Source organism: Mytilus galloprovincialis, chromosome 10 (assembly GCF_965363235.1).
Source record: "Mytilus galloprovincialis chromosome 10, xbMytGall1.hap1.1, whole genome shotgun sequence".
Lineage (NCBI taxonomy): Eukaryota > Metazoa > Mollusca > Bivalvia > Mytilida > Mytilidae > Mytilus > Mytilus galloprovincialis.
Genome location: NC_134847.1, coordinates 17,902,333 through 17,929,199, shown reverse-complemented (window position 1 = coordinate 17,929,199; position 26,867 = coordinate 17,902,333). Strand labels below are relative to the sequence as shown.

The 26,867-nt window shown below is 35.3% G+C and overlaps 28 non-coding genes across 28 annotated transcripts; all 28 read left to right on the top strand.

Annotated features, from left to right (window-relative positions):
- The first annotated feature begins 726 nt into the window (after positions 1 to 726).
- On the top strand, positions 727 to 799 carry Trnaf-gaa (transfer RNA phenylalanine (anticodon GAA)). Its single transcript has one exon. It is a non-coding gene; the product is annotated as a tRNA-Phe (tRNA).
- A 1,574-nt stretch (positions 800 to 2,373) lies between these two features.
- Positions 2,374 to 2,446, top strand: Trnaf-gaa (transfer RNA phenylalanine (anticodon GAA)). The gene has a single exon. It is a non-coding gene; the product is annotated as a tRNA-Phe (tRNA).
- Positions 2,447 to 4,020: 1,574 nt separating this feature from the next.
- Positions 4,021 to 4,093, top strand: Trnaf-gaa (transfer RNA phenylalanine (anticodon GAA)). Its single transcript has one exon. It is a non-coding gene; the product is annotated as a tRNA-Phe (tRNA).
- A 1,576-nt stretch (positions 4,094 to 5,669) lies between these two features.
- Positions 5,670 to 5,742, top strand: Trnaf-gaa (transfer RNA phenylalanine (anticodon GAA)). Its single transcript has one exon. It is a non-coding gene; the product is annotated as a tRNA-Phe (tRNA).
- Positions 5,743 to 7,316: 1,574 nt separating this feature from the next.
- On the top strand, positions 7,317 to 7,389 carry Trnaf-gaa (transfer RNA phenylalanine (anticodon GAA)). Its single transcript has one exon. It is a non-coding gene; the product is annotated as a tRNA-Phe (tRNA).
- Positions 7,390 to 7,987: 598 nt separating this feature from the next.
- Positions 7,988 to 8,060, top strand: Trnaf-gaa (transfer RNA phenylalanine (anticodon GAA)). The gene has a single exon. It is a non-coding gene; the product is annotated as a tRNA-Phe (tRNA).
- Positions 8,061 to 8,657: 597 nt separating this feature from the next.
- On the top strand, positions 8,658 to 8,730 carry Trnaf-gaa (transfer RNA phenylalanine (anticodon GAA)). Its single transcript has one exon. It is a non-coding gene; the product is annotated as a tRNA-Phe (tRNA).
- Positions 8,731 to 9,326: 596 nt separating this feature from the next.
- Positions 9,327 to 9,399, top strand: Trnaf-gaa (transfer RNA phenylalanine (anticodon GAA)). Its single transcript has one exon. It is a non-coding gene; the product is annotated as a tRNA-Phe (tRNA).
- Positions 9,400 to 9,998: 599 nt separating this feature from the next.
- Trnaf-gaa (transfer RNA phenylalanine (anticodon GAA)) lies at positions 9,999 to 10,071 on the top strand. The gene has a single exon. It is a non-coding gene; the product is annotated as a tRNA-Phe (tRNA).
- Positions 10,072 to 10,667: 596 nt separating this feature from the next.
- Positions 10,668 to 10,740, top strand: Trnaf-gaa (transfer RNA phenylalanine (anticodon GAA)). The gene has a single exon. It is a non-coding gene; the product is annotated as a tRNA-Phe (tRNA).
- A 597-nt stretch (positions 10,741 to 11,337) lies between these two features.
- On the top strand, positions 11,338 to 11,410 carry Trnaf-gaa (transfer RNA phenylalanine (anticodon GAA)). The gene has a single exon. It is a non-coding gene; the product is annotated as a tRNA-Phe (tRNA).
- Positions 11,411 to 12,008: 598 nt separating this feature from the next.
- On the top strand, positions 12,009 to 12,081 carry Trnaf-gaa (transfer RNA phenylalanine (anticodon GAA)). Its single transcript has one exon. It is a non-coding gene; the product is annotated as a tRNA-Phe (tRNA).
- Positions 12,082 to 12,676: 595 nt separating this feature from the next.
- Positions 12,677 to 12,749, top strand: Trnaf-gaa (transfer RNA phenylalanine (anticodon GAA)). Its single transcript has one exon. It is a non-coding gene; the product is annotated as a tRNA-Phe (tRNA).
- Positions 12,750 to 13,345: 596 nt separating this feature from the next.
- Trnaf-gaa (transfer RNA phenylalanine (anticodon GAA)) lies at positions 13,346 to 13,418 on the top strand. The gene has a single exon. It is a non-coding gene; the product is annotated as a tRNA-Phe (tRNA).
- Positions 13,419 to 14,017: 599 nt separating this feature from the next.
- Trnaf-gaa (transfer RNA phenylalanine (anticodon GAA)) lies at positions 14,018 to 14,090 on the top strand. Its single transcript has one exon. It is a non-coding gene; the product is annotated as a tRNA-Phe (tRNA).
- A 596-nt stretch (positions 14,091 to 14,686) lies between these two features.
- On the top strand, positions 14,687 to 14,759 carry Trnaf-gaa (transfer RNA phenylalanine (anticodon GAA)). Its single transcript has one exon. It is a non-coding gene; the product is annotated as a tRNA-Phe (tRNA).
- Positions 14,760 to 15,355: 596 nt separating this feature from the next.
- On the top strand, positions 15,356 to 15,428 carry Trnaf-gaa (transfer RNA phenylalanine (anticodon GAA)). The gene has a single exon. It is a non-coding gene; the product is annotated as a tRNA-Phe (tRNA).
- Positions 15,429 to 16,026: 598 nt separating this feature from the next.
- Positions 16,027 to 16,099, top strand: Trnaf-gaa (transfer RNA phenylalanine (anticodon GAA)). Its single transcript has one exon. It is a non-coding gene; the product is annotated as a tRNA-Phe (tRNA).
- Positions 16,100 to 16,695: 596 nt separating this feature from the next.
- Positions 16,696 to 16,768, top strand: Trnaf-gaa (transfer RNA phenylalanine (anticodon GAA)). Its single transcript has one exon. It is a non-coding gene; the product is annotated as a tRNA-Phe (tRNA).
- A 595-nt stretch (positions 16,769 to 17,363) lies between these two features.
- On the top strand, positions 17,364 to 17,436 carry Trnaf-gaa (transfer RNA phenylalanine (anticodon GAA)). Its single transcript has one exon. It is a non-coding gene; the product is annotated as a tRNA-Phe (tRNA).
- A 596-nt stretch (positions 17,437 to 18,032) lies between these two features.
- Positions 18,033 to 18,105, top strand: Trnaf-gaa (transfer RNA phenylalanine (anticodon GAA)). Its single transcript has one exon. It is a non-coding gene; the product is annotated as a tRNA-Phe (tRNA).
- Positions 18,106 to 18,704: 599 nt separating this feature from the next.
- Trnaf-gaa (transfer RNA phenylalanine (anticodon GAA)) lies at positions 18,705 to 18,777 on the top strand. Its single transcript has one exon. It is a non-coding gene; the product is annotated as a tRNA-Phe (tRNA).
- Positions 18,778 to 19,373: 596 nt separating this feature from the next.
- Trnaf-gaa (transfer RNA phenylalanine (anticodon GAA)) lies at positions 19,374 to 19,446 on the top strand. The gene has a single exon. It is a non-coding gene; the product is annotated as a tRNA-Phe (tRNA).
- Positions 19,447 to 20,042: 596 nt separating this feature from the next.
- On the top strand, positions 20,043 to 20,115 carry Trnaf-gaa (transfer RNA phenylalanine (anticodon GAA)). Its single transcript has one exon. It is a non-coding gene; the product is annotated as a tRNA-Phe (tRNA).
- A 598-nt stretch (positions 20,116 to 20,713) lies between these two features.
- Trnaf-gaa (transfer RNA phenylalanine (anticodon GAA)) lies at positions 20,714 to 20,786 on the top strand. Its single transcript has one exon. It is a non-coding gene; the product is annotated as a tRNA-Phe (tRNA).
- A 596-nt stretch (positions 20,787 to 21,382) lies between these two features.
- Positions 21,383 to 21,455, top strand: Trnaf-gaa (transfer RNA phenylalanine (anticodon GAA)). The gene has a single exon. It is a non-coding gene; the product is annotated as a tRNA-Phe (tRNA).
- A 599-nt stretch (positions 21,456 to 22,054) lies between these two features.
- On the top strand, positions 22,055 to 22,127 carry Trnaf-gaa (transfer RNA phenylalanine (anticodon GAA)). The gene has a single exon. It is a non-coding gene; the product is annotated as a tRNA-Phe (tRNA).
- A 3,510-nt stretch (positions 22,128 to 25,637) lies between these two features.
- Trnaf-gaa (transfer RNA phenylalanine (anticodon GAA)) lies at positions 25,638 to 25,759 on the top strand. The gene is made up of 2 exons: positions 25,638 to 25,674; positions 25,724 to 25,759. It is a non-coding gene; the product is annotated as a tRNA-Phe (tRNA).
- Positions 25,760 to 26,867: the final 1,108 nt, after the last annotated feature.

The following is a 26,867-nucleotide window of genomic DNA, read 5'->3' as shown; positions in this document are numbered from 1 at the left end:
TGATATAGATAACAAACAAGTAGCCCAAAAAGAAAAAAAGAAAAATAGATATCCACATATGTATAGTACACAAAAAGTTGGATCAGACTGAAGATCTAAAGGCCCCCGGTTCAATCCCGGGTTCCGGCACGGAACAATCCGGCGGCTGGCAGGATATTTTTTGCTACTCACTACTTTTGCAAGATAATCCAAAGAAACTTTTCTCCATAGAATGACTAGATGTAACTATACTAATGGCATGTCAGATTGCAGAAACAGTGCACATGATACGGGAGAAGAAAACACACATTTACCAGCTCAACGGTGATGTCTTTCTAATGATCAACTGTTCGTTAATCTAACTTGGTAACGTTGACGATGATCCTTTATGATGTCAAGTCAATCACGGATGTTCAAAGATAACGTCGACGAAAGAGTAACTGTTTTCTTCTCTTCTTGGAAGAAGAAAATAGGGTGTTTTTTTTTTTCTTCTTTTATTAAAGCTAAAATCTTAATGCTATTATGTATAGTACTACACGGACTTTTTCACATAGAAATGAATGATAAATATTCTTAGAACAGGTGTTTGAAACTATACTGGTATCTATAGCTATTTCAATTTTCAACACAAGAAAATAATTTTCTTAATTTGCACATGCACATGCACTTTCAGTTTCATGTAATGATATCATTGGTCTAACAGCTCAATACTTATAAATGCACCTAATTGCAGAACAATCCATGTCAGCCGGAATAGCTCAGTTGGGAGAGCGTTAGACTGAAGATCTAAAGGCCCCCGGTTCAATCCCGGGTTCCGGCACGGAACAATCCGGCGGCTGGCAGGATATTTTTTGCTACTCACTACTTTTGCAAGATAATCCAAAGAAACTTTTCTCCATAGAATGACTAGATGTAACTATACTAATGGCATGTCAGATTGCAGAAACAGTGCACATGATACGGGAGAAGAAAACACACATTTACCAGCTCAACGGTGATGTCTTTCTAATGATCAACTGTTCGTTAATCTAACTTGGTAACGTTGACGATGATCCTTTATGATGTCAAGTCAATCACGGATGTTCAAAGATAACGTCGACGAAAGAGTAACTGTTTTCTTCTCTTCTTGGAAGAAGAAAATAGGGTGTTTTTTTTTTCTTCTTTTATTAAAGCTAAAATCTTAATGCTATTATGTATAGTACTACACGGACTTTTTCACATAGAAATGAATGATAAATATTCTTAGAACACGTGTTTGAAACTATACTGGTATCTATAGCTATTTCAATTTTCAACACAAGAAAATAATTTTCTTAATTTGCACATGCACATGCACTTTCAGTTTCATGTAATGATATCATTGGTCTAACAGCTCAATACTTATAAATGCACCTAATTGCAGAACAATCCATGTCAGCCGGAATAGCTCAGTTGGGAGAGCGTTAGATAAGATAAGATAAGATAAGATACTTTATTTTTCCAATTATGGGCCCCAAAGGGCATAAACATTACAACATCAATAATTTTTTCATAATACAATACAAACAATGAGATAAAAAAAAAAAAAAGTTAAACAAGAACTTTTTAAGTTCTTAAAGAATACGTAGATAAAGAATCTATAGTATGTTTTTTTTTTTTAATACTAATGCATTTTATTGCAAGTGTGATTGATATAGATAACAAACAAGTAGCCCAAAAAGAAAAAAAGAAAAATAGATATCCACATATGTATAGTACACAAAAAGTTGGATCAGACTGAAGATCTAAAGGCCCCCGGTTCAATCCCGGGTTCCGGCACGGAACAATCCGGCGGCTGGCAGGATATTTTTTGCTACTCACTACTTTTGCAAGATAATCCAAAGAAACTTTTCTCCATAGAATGACTAGATGTAACTATACTAATGGCATGTCAGATTGCAGAAACAGTGCACATGATACGGGAGAAGAAAACACACATTTACCAGCTCAACGGTGATGTCTTTCTAATGATCAACTGTTCGTTAATCTAACTTGGTAACGTTGACGATGATCCTTTATGATGTCAAGTCAATCACGGATGTTCAAAGATAACGTCGACGAAAGAGTAACTGTTTTCTTCTCTTCTTGGAAGAAGAAAATAGGGTGTTTTTTTTTTTCTTCTTTTATTAAAGCTAAAATCTTAATGCTATTATGTATAGTACTACACGGACTTTTTCACATAGAAATGAATGATAAATATTCTTAGAACAGGTGTTTGAAACTATACTGGTATCTATAGCTATTTCAATTTTCAACACAAGAAAATAATTTTCTTAATTTGCACATGCACATGCACTTTCAGTTTCATGTAATGATATCATTGGTCTAACAGCTCAATACTTATAAATGCACCTAATTGCAGAACAATCCATGTCAGCCGGAATAGCTCAGTTGAGAGAGCGTTAGACTGAAGATCTAAAGGCCCCCGGTTCAATCCCGGGTTCCGGCACGGAACAATCCGGCGGCTGGCAGGATATTTTTTGCTACTCACTACTTTTGCAAGATAATCCAAAGAAACTTTTCTCCATAGAATGACTAGATGTAACTATACTAATGGCATGTCAGATTGCAGAAACAGTGCACATGATACGGGAGAAGAAAACACACATTTACCAGCTCAACGGTGATGTCTTTCTAATGATCAACTGTTCGTTAATCTAACTTGGTAACGTTGACGATGATCCTTTGTGATGTCAAGTCAATCACGGATGTTCAAAGATAACGTCGACGAAAGAGTAACTGTTTTCTTCTCTTCTTGGAAGAAGAAAATAGGGTGTTTTTTTTTTCTTCTTTTATTAAAGCTAAAATCTTAATGCTATTATGTATAGTACTACACGGACTTTTTCACATAGAAATGAATGATAAATATTCTTAGAACACGTGTTTGAAACTATACTGGTATCTATAGCTATTTCAATTTTCAACACAAGAAAATAATTTTCTTAATTTGCACATGCACATGCACTTTCAGTTTCATGTAATGATATCATTGGTCTAACAGCTCAATACTTATAAATGCACCTAATTGCAGAACAATCCATGTCAGCCGGAATAGCTCAGTTGGGAGAGCGTTAGATAAGATAAGATAAGATAAGATACTTTATTTTTCCAATTATGGGCCCCAAAGGGCATAAACATTACAACATCAATAATTTTTTCATAATACAATACAAACAATGAGATAAAAAAAAAAAAAAGTTAAACAAGAACTTTTTAAGTTCTTAAAGAATACGTAGATAAAGAATCTATAGTATGTTTTTTTTTTTTAATACTAATGCATTTTATTGCAAGTGTGATTGATATAGATAACAAACAAGTAGCCCAAAAAGAAAAAAAGAAAAATAGATATCCACATATGTATAGTACACAAAAAGTTGGATCAGACTGAAGATCTAAAGGCCCCCGGTTCAATCCCGGGTTCCGGCACGGAACAATCCGGCGGCTGGCAGGATATTTTTTGCTACTCACTACTTTTGCAAGATAATCCAAAGAAACTTTTCTCCATAGAATGACTAGATGTAACTATACTAATGGCATGTCAGATTGCAGAAACAGTGCACATGATACGGGAGAAGAAAACACACATTTACCAGCTCAACGGTGATGTCTTTCTAATGATCAACTGTTCGTTAATCTAACTTGGTAACGTTGACGATGATCCTTTATGATGTCAAGTCAATCACGGATGTTCAAAGATAACGTCGACGAAAGAGTAACTGTTTTCTTCTCTTCTTGGAAGAAGAAAATAGGGTGTTTTTTTTTTTCTTCTTTTATTAAAGCTAAAATCTTAATGCTATTATGTATAGTACTACACGGACTTTTTCACATAGAAATGAATGATAAATATTCTTAGAACAGGTGTTTGAAACTATACTGGTATCTATAGCTATTTCAATTTTCAACACAAGAAAATAATTTTCTTAATTTGCACATGCACATGCACTTTCAGTTTCATGTAATGATATCATTGGTCTAACAGCTCAATACTTATAAATGCACCTAATTGCAGAACAATCCATGTCAGCCGGAATAGCTCAGTTGAGAGAGCGTTAGACTGAAGATCTAAAGGCCCCCGGTTCAATCCCGGGTTCCGGCACGGAACAATCCGGCGGCTGGCAGGATATTTTTTGCTACTCACTACTTTTGCAAGATAATCCAAAGAAACTTTTCTCCATAGAATGACTAGATGTAACTATACTAATGGCATGTCAGATTGCAGAAACAGTGCACATGATACGGGAGAAGAAAACACACATTTACCAGCTCAACGGTGATGTCTTTCTAATGATCAACTGTTCGTTAATCTAACTTGGTAACGTTGACGATGATCCTTTGTGATGTCAAGTCAATCACGGATGTTCAAAGATAACGTCGACGAAAGAGTAACTGTTTTCTTCTCTTCTTGGAAGAAGAAAATAGGGTGTTTTTTTTTTTTCTTCTTTTATTAAAGCTAAAATCTTAATGCTATTATGTATAGTACTACACGGACTTTTTCACATAGAAATGAATGATAAATATTCTTAGAACACGTGTTTGAAACTATACTGGTATCTATAGCTATTTCAATTTTCAACACAAGAAAATAATTTTCTTAATTTGCACATGCACATGCACTTTCAGTTTCATGTAATGATATCATTGGTCTAACAGCTCAATACTTATAAATGCACCTAATTGCAGAACAATCCATGTCAGCCGGAATAGCTCAGTTGGGAGAGCGTTAGATAAGATAAGATAAGATAAGATACTTTATTTTTCCAATTATGGGCCCCAAAGGGCATAAACATTACAACATCAATAATTTTTTCATAATACAATACAAACAATGAGATAAAAAAAAAAAAAAGTTAAACAAGAACTTTTTAAGTTCTTAAAGAATACGTAGATAAAGAATCTATAGTATGTTTTTTTTTTTTAATACTAATGCATTTTATTGCAAGTGTGATTGATATAGATAACAAACAAGTAGCCCAAAAAGAAAAAAAGAAAAATAGATATCCACATATGTATAGTACACAAAAAGTTGGATCAGACTGAAGATCTAAAGGCCCCCGGTTCAATCCCGGGTTCCGGCACGGAACAATCCGGCGGCTGGCAGGATATTTTTTGCTACTCACTACTTTTGCAAGATAATCCAAAGAAACTTTTCTCCATAGAATGACTAGATGTAACTATACTAATGGCATGTCAGATTGCAGAAACAGTGCACATGATACGGGAGAAGAAAACACACATTTACCAGCTCAACGGTGATGTCTTTCTAATGATCAACTGTTCGTTAATCTAACTTGGTAACGTTGACGATGATCCTTTATGATGTCAAGTCAATCACGGATGTTCAAAGATAACGTCGACGAAAGAGTAACTGTTTTCTTCTCTTCTTGGAAGAAGAAAATAGGGTGTTTTTTTTTTTCTTCTTTTATTAAAGCTAAAATCTTAATGCTATTATGTATAGTACTACACGGACTTTTTCACATAGAAATGAATGATAAATATTCTTAGAACAGGTGTTTGAAACTATACTGGTATCTATAGCTATTTCAATTTTCAACACAAGAAAATAATTTTCTTAATTTGCACATGCACATGCACTTTCAGTTTCATGTAATGATATCATTGGTCTAACAGCTCAATACTTATAAATGCACCTAATTGCAGAACAATCCATGTCAGCCGGAATAGCTCAGTTGAGAGAGCGTTAGACTGAAGATCTAAAGGCCCCCGGTTCAATCCCGGGTTCCGGCACGGAACAATCCGGCGGCTGGCAGGATATTTTTTGCTACTCACTACTTTTGCAAGATAATCCAAAGAAACTTTTCTCCATAGAATGACTAGATGTAACTATACTAATGGCATGTCAGATTGCAGAAACAGTGCACATGATACGGGAGAAGAAAACACACATTTACCAGCTCAACGGTGATGTCTTTCTAATGATCAACTGTTCGTTAATCTAACTTGGTAACGTTGACGATGATCCTTTGTGATGTCAAGTCAATCACGGATGTTCAAAGATAACGTCGACGAAAGAGTAACTGTTTTCTTCTCTTCTTGGAAGAAGAAAATAGGGTGTTTTTTTTTTCTTCTTTTATTAAAGCTAAAATCTTAATGCTATTATGTATAGTACTACACGGACTTTTTCACATAGAAATGAATGATAAATATTCTTAGAACACGTGTTTGAAACTATACTGGTATCTATAGCTATTTCAATTTTCAACACAAGAAAATAATTTTCTTAATTTGCACATGCACATGCACTTTCAGTTTCATGTAATGATATCATTGGTCTAACAGCTCAATACTTATAAATGCACCTAATTGCAGAACAATCCATGTCAGCCGGAATAGCTCAGTTGGGAGAGCGTTAGATAAGATAAGATAAGATAAGATACTTTATTTTTCCAATTATGGGCCCCAAAGGGCATAAACATTACAACATCAATAATTTTTTCATAATACAATACAAACAATGAGATAAAAAAAAAAAAAAGTTAAACAAGAACTTTTTAAGTTCTTAAAGAATACGTAGATAAAGAATCTATAGTATGTTTTTTTTTTTTAATACTAATGCATTTTATTGCAAGTGTGATTGATATAGATAACAAACAAGTAGCCCAAAAAGAAAAAAAGAAAAATAGATATCCACATATGTATAGTACACAAAAAGTTGGATCAGACTGAAGATCTAAAGGCCCCCGGTTCAATCCCGGGTTCCGGCACGGAACAATCCGGCGGCTGGCAGGATATTTTTTGCTACTCACTACTTTTGCAAGATAATCCAAAGAAACTTTTCTCCATAGAATGACTAGATGTAACTATACTAATGGCATGTCAGATTGCAGAAACAGTGCACATGATACGGGAGAAGAAAACACACATTTACCAGCTCAACGGTGATGTCTTTCTAATGATCAACTGTTCGTTAATCTAACTTGGTAACGTTGACGATGATCCTTTATGATGTCAAGTCAATCACGGATGTTCAAAGATAACGTCGACGAAAGAGTAACTGTTTTCTTCTCTTCTTGGAAGAAGAAAATAGGGTGTTTTTTTTTTTCTTCTTTTATTAAAGCTAAAATCTTAATGCTATTATGTATAGTACTACACGGACTTTTTCACATAGAAATGAATGATAAATATTCTTAGAACAGGTGTTTGAAACTATACTGGTATCTATAGCTATTTCAATTTTCAACACAAGAAAATAATTTTCTTAATTTGCACATGCACATGCACTTTCAGTTTCATGTAATGATATCATTGGTCTAACAGCTCAATACTTATAAATGCACCTAATTGCAGAACAATCCATGTCAGCCGGAATAGCTCAGTTGAGAGAGCGTTAGACTGAAGATCTAAAGGCCCCCGGTTCAATCCCGGGTTCCGGCACGGAACAATCCGGCGGCTGGCAGGATATTTTTTGCTACTCACTACTTTTGCAAGATAATCCAAAGAAACTTTTCTCCATAGAATGACTAGATGTAACTATACTAATGGCATGTCAGATTGCAGAAACAGTGCACATGATACGGGAGAAGAAAACACACATTTACCAGCTCAACGGTGATGTCTTTCTAATGATCAACTGTTCGTTAATCTAACTTGGTAACGTTGACGATGATCCTTTGTGATGTCAAGTCAATCACGGATGTTCAAAGATAACGTCGACGAAAGAGTAACTGTTTTCTTCTCTTCTTGGAAGAAGAAAATAGGGTGTTTTTTTTTTTTCTTCTTTTATTAAAGCTAAAATCTTAATGCTATTATGTATAGTACTACACGGACTTTTTCACATAGAAATGAATGATAAATATTCTTAGAACACGTGTTTGAAACTATACTGGTATCTATAGCTATTTCAATTTTCAACACAAGAAAATAATTTTCTTAATTTGCACATGCACATGCACTTTCAGTTTCATGTAATGATATCATTGGTCTAACAGCTCAATACTTATAAATGCACCTAATTGCAGAACAATCCATGTCAGCCGGAATAGCTCAGTTGGGAGAGCGTTAGACTGAAGATCTAAAGGCCCCCGGTTCAATCCCGGGTTCCGGCACGGAACAATCCGGCGGCTGGCAGGATATTTTTTGCTACTCACTACTTTTGCAAGATAATCCAAAGAAACTTTTCTCCATAGAATGACTAGATGTAACTATACTAATGGCATGTCAGATTGCAGAAACAGTGCACATGATACGGGAGAAGAAAACACACATTTACCAGCTCAACGGTGATGTCTTTCTAATGATCAACTGTTCGTTAATCTAACTTGGTAACGTTGACGATGATCCTTTATGATGTCAAGTCAATCACGGATGTTCAAAGATAACGTCGACGAAAGAGTAACTGTTTTCTTCTCTTCTTGGAAGAAGAAAATAGGGTGTGTTTTTTTTTCTTCTTTTATTAAAGCTAAAATCTTAATGCTATTATGTATAGTACTACACGGACTTTTTCACATAGAAATGAATGATAAATATTCTTAGAACACGTGTTTGAAACTATACTGGTATCTATAGCTATTTCAATTTTCAACACAAGAAAATAATTTTCTTAATTTGCACATGCACATGCACTTTCAGTTTCATGTAATGATATCATTGGTCTAACAGCTCAATACTTATAAATGCACCTAATTGCAGAACAATCCATGTCAGCCGGAATAGCTCAGTTGGGAGAGCGTTAGACTGAAGATCTAAAGGCCCCCGGTTCAATCCCGGGTTCCGGCACGGAACAATCCGGCGGCTGGCAGGATATTTTTTGCTACTCACTACTTTTGCAAGATAATCCAAAGAAACTTTTCTCCATAGAATGACTAGATGTAACTATACTAATGGCATGTCAGATTGCAGAAACAGTGCACATGATACGGGAGAAGAAAACACACATTTACCAGCTCAACGGTGATGTCTTTCTAATGATCAACTGTTCGTTAATCTAACTTGGTAACGTTGACGATGATCCTTTATGATGTCAAGTCAATCACGGATGTTCAAAGATAACGTCGACGAAAGAGTAACTGTTTTCTTCTCTTCTTGGAAGAAGAAAATAGGGTGTTTTTTTTTTCTTCTTTTATTAAAGCTAAAATCTTAATGCTATTATGTATAGTACTACACGGACTTTTTCACATAGAAATAAATGATAAATATTCTTAGAACACGTGTTTGAAACTATACTGGTATCTATAGCTATTTCAATTTTCAACACAAGAAAATAATTTTCTTAATTTGCACATGCACATGCACTTTCAGTTTCATGTAATGATATCATTGGTCTAACAGCTCAATACTTATAAATGCACCTAATTGCAGAACAATCCATGTCAGCCGGAATAGCTCAGTTGGGAGAGCGTTAGACTGAAGATCTAAAGGCCCCCGGTTCAATCCCGGGTTCCGGCACGGAACAATCCGGCGGCTGGCAGGATATTTTTTGCTACTCACTACTTTTGCAAGATAATCCAAAGAAACTTTTCTCCATAGAATGACTAGATGTAACTATACTAATGGCATGTCAGATTGCAGAAACAGTGCACATGATACGGGAGAAGAAAACACACATTTACCAGCTCAACGGTGATGTCTTTCTAATGATCAACTGTTCGTTAATCTAACTTGGTAACGTTGACGATGATCCTTTATGATGTCAAGTCAATCACGGATGTTCAAAGATAACGTCGACGAAAGAGTAACTGTTTTCTTCTCTTCTTGGAAGAAGAAAATAGGGTGTTTTTTTTTTTCTTCTTTTATTAAAGCTAAAATCTTAATGCTAAATTATGTATAGTACTACACGGACTTTTTCACATAGAAATGAATGATAAATATTCTTAGAACACGTGTTTGAAACTATACTGGTATCTATAGCTATTTCAATTTTCAACACAAGAAAATAATTTTCTTAATTTGCACATGCACATGCAATTTCAGTTTCATGTAATGATATCATTGGTCTAACAGCTCAATACTTATAAATGCACCTAATTGCAGAACAATCCATGTCAGCCGGAATAGCTCAGTTGGGAGAGCGTTAGACTGAAGATCTAAAGGCCCCCGGTTCAATCCCGGGTTCCGGCACGGAACAATCCGGCGGCTGGCAGGATATTTTTTGCTACTCACTACTTTTGCAAGATAATCCAAAGAAACTTTTCTCCATAGAATGACTAGATGTAACTATACTAATGGCATGTCAGATTGCAGAAACAGTGCACATGATACGGGAGAAGAAAACACACATTTACCAGCTCAACGGTGATGTCTTTCTAATGATCAACTGTTCGTTAATCTAACTTGGTAACGTTGACGATGATCCTTTATGATGTCAAGTCAATCACGGATGTTCAAAGATAACGTCGACGAAAGAGTAACTGTTTTCTTCTCTTCTTGGAAGAAGAAAATAGGGTGTTTTTTTTTTCTTCTTTTATTAAAGCTAAAATCTTAATGCTATTATGTATAGTACTACACGGACTTTTTCACATAGAAATGAATGATAAATATTCTTAGAACACGTGTTTGAAACTATACTGGTATCTATAGCTATTTCAATTTTCAACACAAGAAAATAATTTTCTTAATTTGCACATGCACATGCACTTTCAGTTTCATGTAATGATATCATTGGTCTAACAGCTCAATACTTATAAATGCACCTAATTGCAGAACAATCCATGTCAGCCGGAATAGCTCAGTTGGGAGAGCGTTAGACTGAAGATCTAAAGGCCCCCGGTTCAATCCCGGGTTCCGGCACGGAACAATCCGGCGGCTGGCAGGATATTTTTTGCTACTCACTACTTTTGCAAGATAATCCAAAGAAACTTTTCTCCATAGAATGACTAGATGTAACTATACTAATGGCATGTCAGATTGCAGAAACAGTGCACATGATACGGGAGAAGAAAACACACATTTACCAGCTCAACGGTGATGTCTTTCTAATGATCAACTGTTCGTTAATCTAACTTGGTAACGTTGACGATGATCCTTTATGATGTCAAGTCAATCACGGATGTTCAAAGATAACGTCGACGAAAGAGTAACTGTTTTCTTCTCTTCTTGGAAGAAGAAAATAGGGTGTTTTTTTTTTTCTTCTTTTATTAAAGCTAAAATCTTAATGCTATTATGTATAGTACTACACGGACTTTTTCACATAGAAATGAATGATAAATATTCTTAGAACACGTGTTTGAAACTATACTGGTATCTATAGCTATTTCAATTTTCAACACAAGAAAATAATTTTCTTAATTTGCACATGCACATGCACTTTCAGTTTCATGTAATGATATCATTGGTCTAACAGCTCAATACTTATAAATGCACCTAATTGCAGAACAATCCATGTCAGCCGGAATAGCTCAGTTGGGAGAGCGTTAGACTGAAGATCTAAAGGCCCCCGGTTCAATCCCGGGTTCCGGCACGGAACAATCCGGCGGCTGGCAGGATATTTTTTGCTACTCACTACTTTTGCAAGATAATCCAAAGAAACTTTTCTCCATAGAATGACTAGATGTAACTATACTAATGGCATGTCAGATTGCAGAAACAGTGCACATGATACGGGAGAAGAAAACACACATTTACCAGCTCAACGGTGATGTCTTTCTAATGATCAACTGTTCGTTAATCTAACTTGGTAACGTTGACGATGATCCTTTATGATGTCAAGTCAATCACGGATGTTCAAAGATAACGTCGACGAAAGAGTAACTGTTTTCTTCTCTTCTTGGAAGAAGAAAATAGGGTGTTTTTTTTTTCTTCTTTTATTAAAGCTAAAATCTTAATGCTAAATTATGTATAGTACTACACGGACTTTTTCACATAGAAATGAATGATAAATATTCTTAGAACACGTGTTTGAAACTATACTGGTATCTATAGCTATTTCAATTTTCAACACAAGAAAATAATTTTCTTAATTTGCACATGCACATGCACTTTCAGTTTCATGTAATGATATCATTGGTCTAACAGCTCAATACTTATAAATGCACCTAATTGCAGAACAATCCATGTCAGCCGGAATAGCTCAGTTGGGAGAGCGTTAGACTGAAGATCTAAAGGCCCCCGGTTCAATCCCGGGTTCCGGCACGGAACAATCCGGCGGCTGGCAGGATATTTTTTGCTACTCACTACTTTTGCAAGATAATCCAAAGAAACTTTTCTCCATAGAATGACTAGATGTAACTATACTAATGGCATGTCAGATTGCAGAAACAGTGCACATGATACGGGAGAAGAAAACACACATTTACCAGCTCAACGGTGATGTCTTTCTAATGATCAACTGTTCGTTAATCTAACTTGGTAACGTTGACGATGATCCTTTATGATGTCAAGTCAATCACGGATGTTCAAAGATAACGTCGACGAAAGAGTAACTGTTTTCTTCTCTTCTTGGAAGAAGAAAATAGGGTGTTTTTTTTTCTTCTTTTATTAAAGCTAAAATCTTAATGCTATTATGTATAGTACTACACGGACTTTTTCACATAGAAATGAATGATAAATATTCTTAGAACACGTGTTTGAAACTATACTGGTATCTATAGCTATTTCAATTTTCAACACAAGAAAATAATTTTCTTAATTTGCACATGCACATGCACTTTCAGTTTCATGTAATGATATCATTGGTCTAACAGCTCAATACTTATAAATGCACCTAATTGCAGAACAATCCATGTCAGCCGGAATAGCTCAGTTGGGAGAGCGTTAGACTGAAGATCTAAAGGCCCCCGGTTCAATCCCGGGTTCCGGCACGGAACAATCCGGCGGCTGGCAGGATATTTTTTGCTACTCACTACTTTTGCAAGATAATCCAAAGAAACTTTTCTCCATAGAATGACTAGATGTAACTATACTAATGGCATGTCAGATTGCAGAAACAGTGCACATGATACGGGAGAAGAAAACACACATTTACCAGCTCAACGGTGATGTCTTTCTAATGATCAACTGTTCGTTAATCTAACTTGGTAACGTTGACGATGATCCTTTATGATGTCAAGTCAATCACGGATGTTCAAAGATAACGTCGACGAAAGAGTAACTGTTTTCTTCTCTTCTTGGAAGAAGAAAATAGGGTGTTTTTTTTTTCTTCTTTTATTAAAGCTAAAATCTTAATGCTATTATGTATAGTACTACACGGACTTTTTCACATAGAAATAAATGATAAATATTCTTAGAACACGTGTTTGAAACTATACTGGTATCTATAGCTATTTCAATTTTCAACACAAGAAAATAATTTTCTTAATTTGCACATGCACATGCACTTTCAGTTTCATGTAATGATATCATTGGTCTAACAGCTCAATACTTATAAATGCACCTAATTGCAGAACAATCCATGTCAGCCGGAATAGCTCAGTTGGGAGAGCGTTAGACTGAAGATCTAAAGGCCCCCGGTTCAATCCCGGGTTCCGGCACGGAACAATCCGGCGGCTGGCAGGATATTTTTTGCTACTCACTACTTTTGCAAGATAATCCAAAGAAACTTTTCTCCATAGAATGACTAGATGTAACTATACTAATGGCATGTCAGATTGCAGAAACAGTGCACATGATACGGGAGAAGAAAACACACATTTACCAGCTCAACGGTGATGTCTTTCTAATGATCAACTGTTCGTTAATCTAACTTGGTAACGTTGACGATGATCCTTTATGATGTCAAGTCAATCACGGATGTTCAAAGATAACGTCGACGAAAGAGTAACTGTTTTCTTCTCTTCTTGGAAGAAGAAAATAGGGTGTTTTTTTTTTTCTTCTTTTATTAAAGCTAAAATCTTAATGCTAAATTATGTATAGTACTACACGGACTTTTTCACATAGAAATGAATGATAAATATTCTTAGAACACGTGTTTGAAACTATACTGGTATCTATAGCTATTTCAATTTTCAACACAAGAAAATAATTTTCTTAATTTGCACATGCACATGCAATTTCAGTTTCATGTAATGATATCATTGGTCTAACAGCTCAATACTTATAAATGCACCTAATTGCAGAACAATCCATGTCAGCCGGAATAGCTCAGTTGGGAGAGCGTTAGACTGAAGATCTAAAGGCACCCGGTTCAATCCCGGGTTCCGGCACGGAACAATCCGGCGGCTGGCAGGATATTTTTTGCTACTCACTACTTTTGCAAGATAATCCAAAGAAACTTTTCTCCATAGAATGACTAGATGTAACTATACTAATGGCATGTCAGATTGCAGAAACAGTGCACATGATACGGGAGAAGAAAACACACATTTACCAGCTCAACGGTGATGTCTTTCTAATGATCAACTGTTCGTTAATCTAACTTGGTAACGTTGACGATGATCCTTTATGATGTCAAGTCAATCACGGATGTTCAAAGATAACGTCGACGAAAGAGTAACTGTTTTCTTCTCTTCTTGGAAGAAGAAAATAGGGTGTTTTTTTTTTCTTCTTTTATTAAAGCTAAAATCTTAATGCTATTATGTATAGTACTACACGGACTTTTTCACATAGAAATGAATGATAAATATTCTTAGAACACGTGTTTGAAACTATACTGGTATCTATAGCTATTTCAATTTTCAACACAAGAAAATAATTTTCTTAATTTGCACATGCACATGCACTTTCAGTTTCATGTAATGATATCATTGGTCTAACAGCTCAATACTTATAAATGCACCTAATTGCAGAACAATCCATGTCAGCCGGAATAGCTCAGTTGGGAGAGCGTTAGACTGAAGATCTAAAGGCCCCCGGTTCAATCCCGGGTTCCGGCACGGAACAATCCGGCGGCTGGCAGGATATTTTTTGCTACTCACTACTTTTGCAAGATAATCCAAAGAAACTTTTCTCCATAGAATGACTAGATGTAACTATACTAATGGCATGTCAGATTGCAGAAACAGTGCACATGATACGGGAGAAGAAAACACACATTTACCAGCTCAACGGTGATGTCTTTCTAATGATCAACTGTTCGTTAATCTAACTTGGTAACGTTGACGATGATCCTTTATGATGTCAAGTCAATCACGGATGTTCAAAGATAACGTCGACGAAAGAGTAACTGTTTTCTTCTCTTCTTGGAAGAAGAAAATAGGGTGTTTTTTTTTTCTTCTTTTATTAAAGCTAAAATCTTAATGCTATTATGTATAGTACTACACGGACTTTTTCACATAGAAATGAATGATAAATATTCTTAGAACACGTGTTTGAAACTATACTGGTATCTATAGCTATTTCAATTTTCAACACAAGAAAATAATTTTCTTAATTTGCACATGCACATGCACTTTCAGTTTCATGTAATGATATCATTGGTCTAACAGCTCAATACTTATAAATGCACCTAATTGCAGAACAATCCATGTCAGCCGGAATAGCTCAGTTGGGAGAGCGTTAGACTGAAGATCTAAAGGCCCCCGGTTCAATCCCGGGTTCCGGCACGGAACAATCCGGCGGCTGGCAGGATATTTTTTGCTACTCACTACTTTTGCAAGATAATCCAAAGAAACTTTTCTCCATAGAATGACTAGATGTAACTATACTAATGGCATGTCAGATTGCAGAAACAGTGCACATGATACGGGAGAAGAAAACACACATTTACCAGCTCAACGGTGATGTCTTTCTAATGATCAACTGTTCGTTAATCTAACTTGGTAACGTTGACGATGATCCTTTATGATGTCAAGTCAATCACGGATGTTCAAAGATAACGTCGACGAAAGAGTAACTGTTTTCTTCTCTTCTTGGAAGAAGAAAATAGGGTGTTTTTTTTTTCTTCTTTTATTAAAGCTAAAATCTTAATGCTAAATTATGTATAGTACTACACGGACTTTTTCACATAGAAATGAATGATAAATATTCTTAGAACACGTGTTTGAAACTATACTGGTATCTATAGCTATTTCAATTTTCAACACAAGAAAATAATTTTCTTAATTTGCACATGCACATGCACTTTCAGTTTCATGTAATGATATCATTGGTCTAACAGCTCAATACTTATAAATGCACCTAATTGCAGAACAATCCATGTCAGCCGGAATAGCTCAGTTGGGAGAGCGTTAGACTGAAGATCTAAAGGCCCCCGGTTCAATCCCGGGTTCCGGCACGGAACAATCCGGCGGCTGGCAGGATATTTTTTGCTACTCACTACTTTTGCAAGATAATCCAAAGAAACTTTTCTCCATAGAATGACTAGATGTAACTATACTAATGGCATGTCAGATTGCAGAAACAGTGCACATGATACGGGAGAAGAAAACACACATTTACCAGCTCAACGGTGATGTCTTTCTAATGATCAACTGTTCGTTAATCTAACTTGGTAACGTTGACGATGATCCTTTATGATGTCAAGTCAATCACGGATGTTCAAAGATAACGTCGACGAAAGAGTAACTGTTTTCTTCTCTTCTTGGAAGAAGAAAATAGGGTGTTTTTTTTTTCTTCTTTTATTAAAGCTAAAATCTTAATGCTATTATGTATAGTACTACACGGACTTTTTCACATAGAAATGAATGATAAATATTCTTAGAACACGTGTTTGAAACTATACTGGTATCTATAGCTATTTCAATTTTCAACACAAGAAAATAATTTTCTTAATTTGCACATGCACATGCACTTTCAGTTTCATGTAATGATATCATTGGTCTAACAGCTCAATACTTATAAATGCACCTAATTGCAGAACAATCCATGTCAGCCGGAATAGCTCAGTTGGGAGAGCGTTAGACTGAAGATCTAAAGGCCCCCGGTTCAATCCCGGGTTCCGGCACGGAACAATCCGGCGGCTGGCAGGATATTTTTTGCTACTCACTACTTTTGCAAGATAATCCAAAGAAACTTTTCTCCATAGAATGACTAGATGTAACTATACTAATGGCATGTCAGATTGCAGAAACAGTGCACATGATACGGGAGAAGAAAACACACATTTACCAGCTCAACGGTGATGTCTTTCTAATGATCAACTGTTCGTTAATCTAACTTGGTAACGTTGACGATGATCCTTTATGATGTCAAGTCAATCACGGATGTTCAAAGATAACGTCGACGAAAGAGTAACTGTTTTCTTCTCTTCTTGGAAGAAGAAAATAGGGTGTTTTTTTTTCTTCTTTTATTAAAGCTAAAATCTTAATGCTATTATGTATAGTACTACACGGACTTTTTCACATAGAAATGAATGATAAATATTCTTAGAACACGTGTTTGAAACTATACTGGTATCTATAGCTATTTCAATTTTCAACACAAGAAAATAATTTTCTTAATTTGCACATGCACATGCACTTTCAGTTTCATGTAATGATATCATTGGTCTAACAGCTCAATACTTATAAATGCACCTAATTGCAGAACAATCCATGTCAGCCGGAATAGCTCAGTTGGGAGAGCGTTAGACTGAAGATCTAAAGGCCCCCGGTTCAATCCCGGGTTCCGGCACGGAACAATCCGGCGGCTGGCAGGATATTTTTTGCTACTCACTACTTTTGCAAGATAATCCAAAGAAACTTTTCTCCATAGAATGACTAGATGTAACTATACTAATGGCATGTCAGATTGCAGAAACAGTGCACATGATACGGGAGAAGAAAACACACATTTACCAGCTCAACGGTGATGTCTTTCTAATGATCAACTGTTCGTTAATCTAACTTGGTAACGTTGACGATGATCCTTTATGATGTCAAGTCAATCACGGATGTTCAAAGATAACGTCGACGAAAGAGTAACTGTTTTCTTCTCTTCTTGGAAGAAGAAAATAGGGTGTTTTTTTTTTCTTCTTTTATTAAAGCTAAAATCTTAATGCTATTATGTATAGTACTACACGGACTTTTTCACATAGAAATAAATGATAAATATTCTTAGAACACGTGTTTGAAACTATACTGGTATCTATAGCTATTTCAATTTTCAACACAAGAAAATAATTTTCTTAATTTGCACATGCACATGCACTTTCAGTTTCATGTAATGATATCATTGGTCTAACAGCTCAATACTTATAAATGCACCTAATTGCAGAACAATCCATGTCAGCCGGAATAGCTCAGTTGGGAGAGCGTTAGACTGAAGATCTAAAGGCCCCCGGTTCAATCCCGGGTTCCGGCACGGAACAATCCGGCGGCTGGCAGGATATTTTTTGCTACTCACTACTTTTGCAAGATAATCCAAAGAAACTTTTCTCCATAGAATGACTAGATGTAACTATACTAATGGCATGTCAGATTGCAGAAACAGTGCACATGATACGGGAGAAGAAAACACACATTTACCAGCTCAACGGTGATGTCTTTCTAATGATCAACTGTTCGTTAATCTAACTTGGTAACGTTGACGATGATCCTTTATGATGTCAAGTCAATCACGGATGTTCAAAGATAACGTCGACGAAAGAGTAACTGTTTTCTTCTCTTCTTGGAAGAAGAAAATAGGGTGTTTTTTTTTTTCTTCTTTTATTAAAGCTAAAATCTTAATGCTAAATTATGTATAGTACTACACGGACTTTTTCACATAGAAATGAATGATAAATATTCTTAGAACACGTGTTTGAAACTATACTGGTATCTATAGCTATTTCAATTTTCAACACAAGAAAATAATTTTCTTAATTTGCACATGCACATGCAATTTCAGTTTCATGTAATGATATCATTGGTCTAACAGCTCAATACTTATAAATGCACCTAATTGCAGAACAATCCATGTCAGCCGGAATAGCTCAGTTGGGAGAGCGTTAGACTGAAGATCTAAAGGCACCCGGTTCAATCCCGGGTTCCGGCACGGAACAATCCGGCGGCTGGCAGGATATTTTTTGCTACTCACTACTTTTGCAAGATAATCCAAAGAAACTTTTCTCCATAGAATGACTAGATGTAACTATACTAATGGCATGTCAGATTGCAGAAACAGTGCACATGATACGGGAGAAGAAAACACACATTTACCAGCTCAACGGTGATGTCTTTCTAATGATCAACTGTTCGTTAATCTAACTTGGTAACGTTGACGATGATCCTTTATGATGTCAAGTCAATCACGGATGTTCAAAGATAACGTCGACGAAAGAGTAACTGTTTTCTTCTCTTCTTGGAAGAAGAAAATAGGGTGTTTTTTTTTTCTTCTTTTATTAAAGCTAAAATCTTAATGCTATTATGTATAGTACTACACGGACTTTTTCACATAGAAATGAATGATAAATATTCTTAGAACACGTGTTTGAAACTATACTGGTATCTATAGCTATTTCAATTTTCAACACAAGAAAATAATTTTCTTAATTTGCACATGCACATGCACTTTCAGTTTCATGTAATGATATCATTGGTCTAACAGCTCAATACTTATAAATGCACCTAATTGCAGAACAATCCATGTCAGCCGGAATAGCTCAGTTGGGAGAGCGTTAGACTGAAGATCTAAAGGCCCCCGGTTCAATCCCGGGTTCCGGCACGGAACAATCCGGCGGCTGGCAGGATATTTTTTGCTACTCACTACTTTTGCAAGATAATCCAAAGAAACTTTTCTCCATAGAATGACTAGATGTAACTATACTAATGGCATGTCAGATTGCAGAAACAGTGCACATGATACGGGAGAAGAAAACACACATTTACCAGCTCAACGGTGATGTCTTTCTAATGATCAACTGTTCGTTAATCTAACTTGGTAACGTTGACGATGATCCTTTATGATGTCAAGTCAATCACGGATGTTCAAAGATAACGTCGACGAAAGAGTAACTGTTTTCTTCTCTTCTTGGAAGAAGAAAATAGGGTGTTTTTTTTTTCTTCTTTTATTAAAGCTAAAATCTTAATGCTATTATGTATAGTACTACACGGACTTTTTCACATAGAAATGAATGATAAATATTCTTAGAACACGTGTTTGAAACTATACTGGTATCTATAGCTATTTCAATTTTCAACACAAGAAAATAATTTTCTTAATTTGCACATGCACATGCACTTTCAGTTTCATGTAATGATATCATTGGTCTAACAGCTCAATACTTATAAATGCACCTAATTGCAGAACAATCCATGTCAGCCGGAATAGCTCAGTTGGGAGAGCGTTAGACTGAAGATCTAAAGGCCCCCGGTTCAATCCCGGGTTCCGGCACGGAACAATCCGGCGGCTGGCAGGATATTTTTTGCTACTCACTACTTTTGCAAGATAATCCAAAGAAACTTTTCTCCATAGAATGACTAGATGTAACTATACTAATGGCATGTCAGATTGCAGAAACAGTGCACATGATACGGGAGAAGAAAACACACATTTACCAGCTCAACGGTGATGTCTTTCTAATGATCAACTGTTCGTTAATCTAACTTGGTAACGTTGACGATGATCCTTTATGATGTCAAGTCAATCACGGATGTTCAAAGATAACGTCGACGAAAGAGTAACTGTTTTCTTCTCTTCTTGGAAGAAGAAAATAGGGTGTTTTTTTTTTCTTCTTTTATTAAAGCTAAAATCTTAATGCTAAATTATGTATAGTACTACACGGACTTTTTCACATAGAAATGAATGATAAATATTCTTAGAACACGTGTTTGAAACTATACTGGTATCTATAGCTATTTCAATTTTCAACACAAGAAAATAATTTTCTTAATTTGCACATGCACATGCACTTTCAGTTTCATGTAATGATATCATTGGTCTAACAGCTCAATACTTATAAATGCACCTAATTGCAGAACAATCCATGTCAGCCGGAATAGCTCAGTTGGGAGAGCGTTAGACTGAAGATCTAAAGGCCCCCGGTTCAATCCCGGGTTCCGGCACGGAACAATCCGGCGGCTGGCAGGATATTTTTTGCTACTCACTACTTTTGCAAGATAATCCAAAGAAACTTTTCTCCATAGAATGACTAGATGTAACTATACTAATGGCATGTCAGATTGCAGAAACAGTGCACATGATACGGGAGAAGAAAACACACATTTACCAGCTCAACGGTGATGTCTTTCTAATGATCAACTGTTCGTTAATCTAACTTGGTAACGTTGACGATGATCCTTTATGATGTCAAGTCAATCACGGATGTTCAAAGATAACGTCGACGAAAGAGTAACTGTTTTCTTCTCTTCTTGGAAGAAGAAAATAGGGTGTTTTTTTTTTCTTCTTTTATTAAAGCTAAAATCTTAATGCTATTATGTATAGTACTACACGGACTTTTTCACATAGAAATGAATGATAAATATTCTTAGAACACGTGTTTGAAACTATACTGGTATCTATAGCTATTTCAATTTTCAACACAAGAAAATAATTTTCTTAATTTGCACATGCACATGCACTTTCAGTTTCATGTAATGATATCATTGGTCTAACAGCTCAATACTTATAAATGCACCTAATTGCAGAACAATCCATGTCAGCCGGAATAGCTCAGTTGGGAGAGCGTTAGACTGAAGATCTAAAGGCCCCCGGTTCAATCCCGGGTTCCGGCACGGAACAATCCGGCGGCTGGCAGGATATTTTTTGCTACTCACTACTTTTGCAAGATAATCCAAAGAAACTTTTCTCCATAGAATGACTAGATGTAACTATACTAATGGCATGTCAGATTGCAGAAACAGTGCACATGATACGGGAGAAGAAAACACACATTTACCAGCTCAACGGTGATGTCTTTCTAATGATCAACTGTTCGTTAATCTAACTTGGTAACGTTGACGATGATCCTTTATGATGTCAAGTCAATCACGGATGTTCAAAGATAACGTCGACGAAAGAGTAACTGTTTTCTTCTCTTCTTGGAAGAAGAAAATAGGGTGTTTTTTTTTTTTTCTTCTTTTATTAAAGCTAAAATCTTAATGCTATTATGTATAGTACTACACGGACTTTTTCACATAGAAATGAATGCTAAATATTCTTAGAACACGTGTTTGAAACTATACTGGTATCTATAGCTATTTCAATTTTCAACACAAGAAAATAATTTTCTTAATTTGCACATGCACATGCACTTTCAGTTTCATGTAATTATATCATTGGTCTAACAGCTCGATACCTATAAATGCACCTAATTGCAGAACAATCCATGTCAGCCGGAATAGCTCAGTTGGGAGAGCGTTAGACTGAAGATCTAAAGGCCCCCGGTTCAATCCCGGGTTCCGGCACGGAACAATCCGGCGGCTGGCAGGATATTTTTTGCTACTCACTACTTTTGCAAGATAATCCAAAGAAACTTTTCTCCATAGAATGACTAGATGTAACTATACTAATGGCATGTCAGATTGCAGAAACAGTGCACATGATACGGGAGAAGAAAACACACATTTACCAGCTCAACGGTGATGTCTTTCTAATGATCAACTGTTCGTTAATCTAACATGGTAACGTTGGCGATGATCCTTTATGATGTCAAGTCAATCACGGATGTTCAAAGATAACGTTGACGAAAGAGTAACTGTTTTCTTCTCTTCTTGGAAGAAGAAAACAGGGTGGTTTTTTTTTTCTTCGTTTATTAAACATGTTAAAGCTAAAATCTTAATGTTAATATGTACACGGACTTGTTCACATAGAATTGAATGATAAATATTCGAAGAACACGTGTTTGAAACTATACTGGTATCTATAGTTATTTCAATTTTCAACACAAGAAAATAATTTTCTTAATTTGCACATGCACATGCACTTTCAGTTTCATGTAATTATATCATTGGTCTAACAGCTCGATACTTATAAATGCACCTAATTGCAGAACAATCCATGTCAGCCGGAATAGCTCAGTTAGGAGAGCGTTTGACTGAGACATTGACATTAATTTGAATATGAATTGTAAAGTTGTTAATTTTAAGATGTGTTCATCAAAATAGTTGTATTGTCTTGTTATAGATAAATTGTGTCAGCAACCAAAATCTGTTGACAAATGAATGGATATCTTTCAAGAGGGTGAAAGTATTATGCATAAAGTATGGAAAATAGTTAATATGTTTTGGAAACCGTCAATAATGACGGAGCTTGATTTTAAAACAGCTCACTGTTGTATATTTACAAACGAACGTTTATTAAAAATGAAGTTGGTAGATAATGATTTGTGTGATATTTGTTGTAATGAAATAGAAGATATAATGCATTGAAGCATTATGTGACTTATTTTAATGAATATTTGTGTCAAATGAAGAATATGAGCAATATATATGGAAAAAAATATAGAAGTAACCATAGAATGGATACCAGTGCATGTTGGTATCCTAGGTAATGAACAGGTTGACAAACTAGCTAAATTAGCGCTAAGTAATGATAAGATTGACCTTAACTTGAGTCTTAGTGCAAACGAATTCATTGCAATAACAATAGCATTATATTAGAAAAAGTGGCAAGCAAGATGGGATAACACATGCTCCCTATGAAGTCGTTCTATAAATAATACAGTAAATAAAAAACCAAATTTTTATCAAGGTGATCGATTTCATGCAAAAACAATAACTAGACTTAGGTTGGGCACTACTTTATTACCTGGTTAACTAGGCCAGTACATCCGCAATGTCTCTCCAATATGCAATACATGCGGCATTAAAGAGGATATAGAACACTTACTAGTAAACTGTATTAAACATTCACAAGAGAGACAAAATTTGCAATCAAACTTGGATAAGGTTCAAATTCAAAATATTAATACCAAAATATTACTAGATCCTCCTAAAGATAAACAACAATATGTCTGGTCGTGTTTGGTAAAATATTTAACAGAAATTGATTATCATAAATTTATATAAGTATATATAAAAATAAAACAATAATAGAAATAAAATAATTAAAATACGATCGTTAAGAAGACCAACTACACTGCAAGAGTTATCCGGGGTCAGAGACTCAAAATGGAGCCAGGCCATAACCGGCAGTACAGAAGGCTCTTCAAGACGGTCCAACCAAACAACGTTAAGAAGACCAACTACACTGCAAGAGTTATCCGGGGTCAGTGACTCAGAAATGGAGTCAGGCCATAACCGGAAGTACAGAAGGCTCTTCAAGACGGACCAACCAAACAACGTAAAGAAGACCAACTACACTGCAAGAGTTATCCGGGGTCAGTGACTCAGAAATGGAGTTAGGCCATAACCGGCAGTTCAGCGAGATCTTCAAGACGAATTAAAACCAAAATAAATTATAAAATAAAAAAAAAAACAAAAATAATTCTAATCATTCGAAATAATTTAACATATCTAAAATTATATAAAATATATGTAGGGATAAGCTAATTAAACTATTGAAATTATGCTAACTAAACAAAAACTCACGATAACCTTTGGCTTTTTTATTTTTCCTAATTTGCGACACCCAAATTATTTTTGTATCTACTTTTGGTCCTTATTTTAATTTTTCATGTCATTAAGCCGCAAGTCAAATCTAAGACTTAAAAAATGGTACTTCGCGAGACCTGGTTTGCGCTAACCCAGTTTTAATTAGCGTGGGGCGCTGTCTTCCTGCGGATAGCGTTCCAGTGTACTAGCACTATAAAGTCCTGCAACTACGGTAGGCTAGCACAAAGCAGTCAATTTACATACACCCTTTGGTTATTTATTTATTTTATTTTACAAGATTGATCGTTTATATAAATATACAGTGTTAATTTCCATTGTTCAACCCAAGCGTACATTTTAGATAAATAAATTGAATGAAAAGTACGGTTCCTAATTTGTGCATTAGGATTAAAAATTCGATAAGTATCATTACAGACAGAATTGTTTACAACTCTGTCTTGTTATGTTCTGGTCGTACTATTTCAAATATTCAATTTCATAACTGTATCATGTGTTTGCATAAGCTAACCATGATAGTACTATCATATGGTTGGTTTAAAAATTAATGGTAAACCCTAGTTTTTTGTGTTTTAAAGTCTTATCTTAATACCGTTTTAATTTATTGGCATAACTGCACGACTCGATTCTCAATTAACAGTGGTAAGATAATCGTTGCAAAGAATCATGCTCAAACTTAGCGAAAGACGGATTTCACTTTGCATTGTTGCGAGAGTTTATATTCTTTGTTGAAGGCAATTGTAGTGACCTGCAATACAAGTAACATTTAATTGAGTTTAGTTAAATGTCTTGTGTTTCTGTCTCTGCCCTAGGTTTTCTATATTTTGCATGTGTAGTGTATCACGACATAGGACATTGTTACGTGTACCATGATGACTTTTTGACTCCTGACCTACATGTATGCATGTTGGGTGTGTCATTATATTGCAGTGTGTTCATCGGTATATTACCTTTTTCAATTGACCTTGCTTCTGAATATGTGGTTAATCTAACTTGGTAACGTTGGCGATGATCCTTTATGATGTCAAGTCAATCACGGATGTTCAAAGATAACGTTGACGAAAGAGTAACGGCTTTCTTCTCTTCTTGGAAGAAGAAAACAGGGTTTTTTTTTTTCTTCTTTTATTAAAGCTAAAATCTTAATTTTAATATGTACACGGACTTTTTCACATAGAAATGAATGATAAATATTCTAAGAACACGTGTTTGAAACTAGACTGTCTGTCTGGTATCTATAGTTATTTCAATTTTCAACACAAGAAAATAGTTTTCTTAATTTGCACATGCACATGCACTTTCAGTTTCATGTAATTATATCATAAGTCTAACAGCTCAATACCTATAAATGCAGAACAATCCATGTCAGCCGGAATAGCTCAGTTGGGAGAGCTTTAGACTGAAGAAAATAATTTTCTTAATTTATCAACAATGCATTTTAGAACAAAGACATGATCTGAAGTCCCCCGGTTCAATCCCGGGTTCCGGCATGGAACAATCCGACGGTTTTGAAATGCTGAAAGTGTCACAATCCCACATGATCCCGTGTTTTCTAAAACTATTCAATGCAATATTTAGATGTGGTCACTATCTGAAGTCTTGGTCTCAAAGTTTAATATGCCCTTTGTACAAATCTAAAGATCCCAATAAACCTGAAAACTATAGAGGCATAGCAATTAATAATAGTATTGGCAAACTGTTTAACATTATTTTAAACACCAGACTTGATAATTTTTTGTCTGAAAACGGGATTATACATCAAACTCAAATTGGGTTCTCTAAGAAATCCAGGACTTCAGATCATGTCTTTGTTCTAAAATGCATTGTTGATAAATATTTAAACTGTGGTAGCAAAAAACTATATACATGTTTTTTGGACTTTCGTAAAGCCTTGATAAAGTGCTTCACGTTGGTATCCTGTTGAAATTGTTAGAGGGAAATTAATATTGATGGTTTTTTCTATAGAATTCTAAATAGTATGTATAACAATGACAAACTCTGTGTGAGGGTAGGTAATAAAATAACTGATTTTTTTAGCTCAAAAGTTGGAGTCTGTCAAGGGGATGTTTTAAGTCCTAACCTGTTTAAATTTTTCATAAACGATTTGCCCAAAGCTTTAGAGGACAACTGTGACTGTTTACAATTAAATAATAAATGTGTACTTTGCCTTCTCTATGGGGATGACCTGGTGTTATTTTCAGATAATAAAAAGGTGTTACAAACCCAACTTAATATTTTGTACCAATATTGTAATGACTGGTGTCTTGAAATAAACACAAAGAAAACACAAATTATAATCTTTAATAAAACTGGGAGACTACTGTCAGATGAATTTAATATAGGTGCAAACAGAATAGAGTGTGTGAAATTCTATAAATACTTAGGATTAGTTCTTTCTAATACTGGAAAATTCAATGTAGCTAGAAAACCCTATATGATAAAGGACTGAAGGTTTCTTTTAAATTTTACAAAAACATTAAGTCATGTTCTCCATCTATTAAGACTTTACGTCATATATCTGATCACACCATCAAACCAATAGCTTTATATGGCTGTGAAATATGGGGTATGTTAAATTTTACTCCAAAAAGAAGAGCC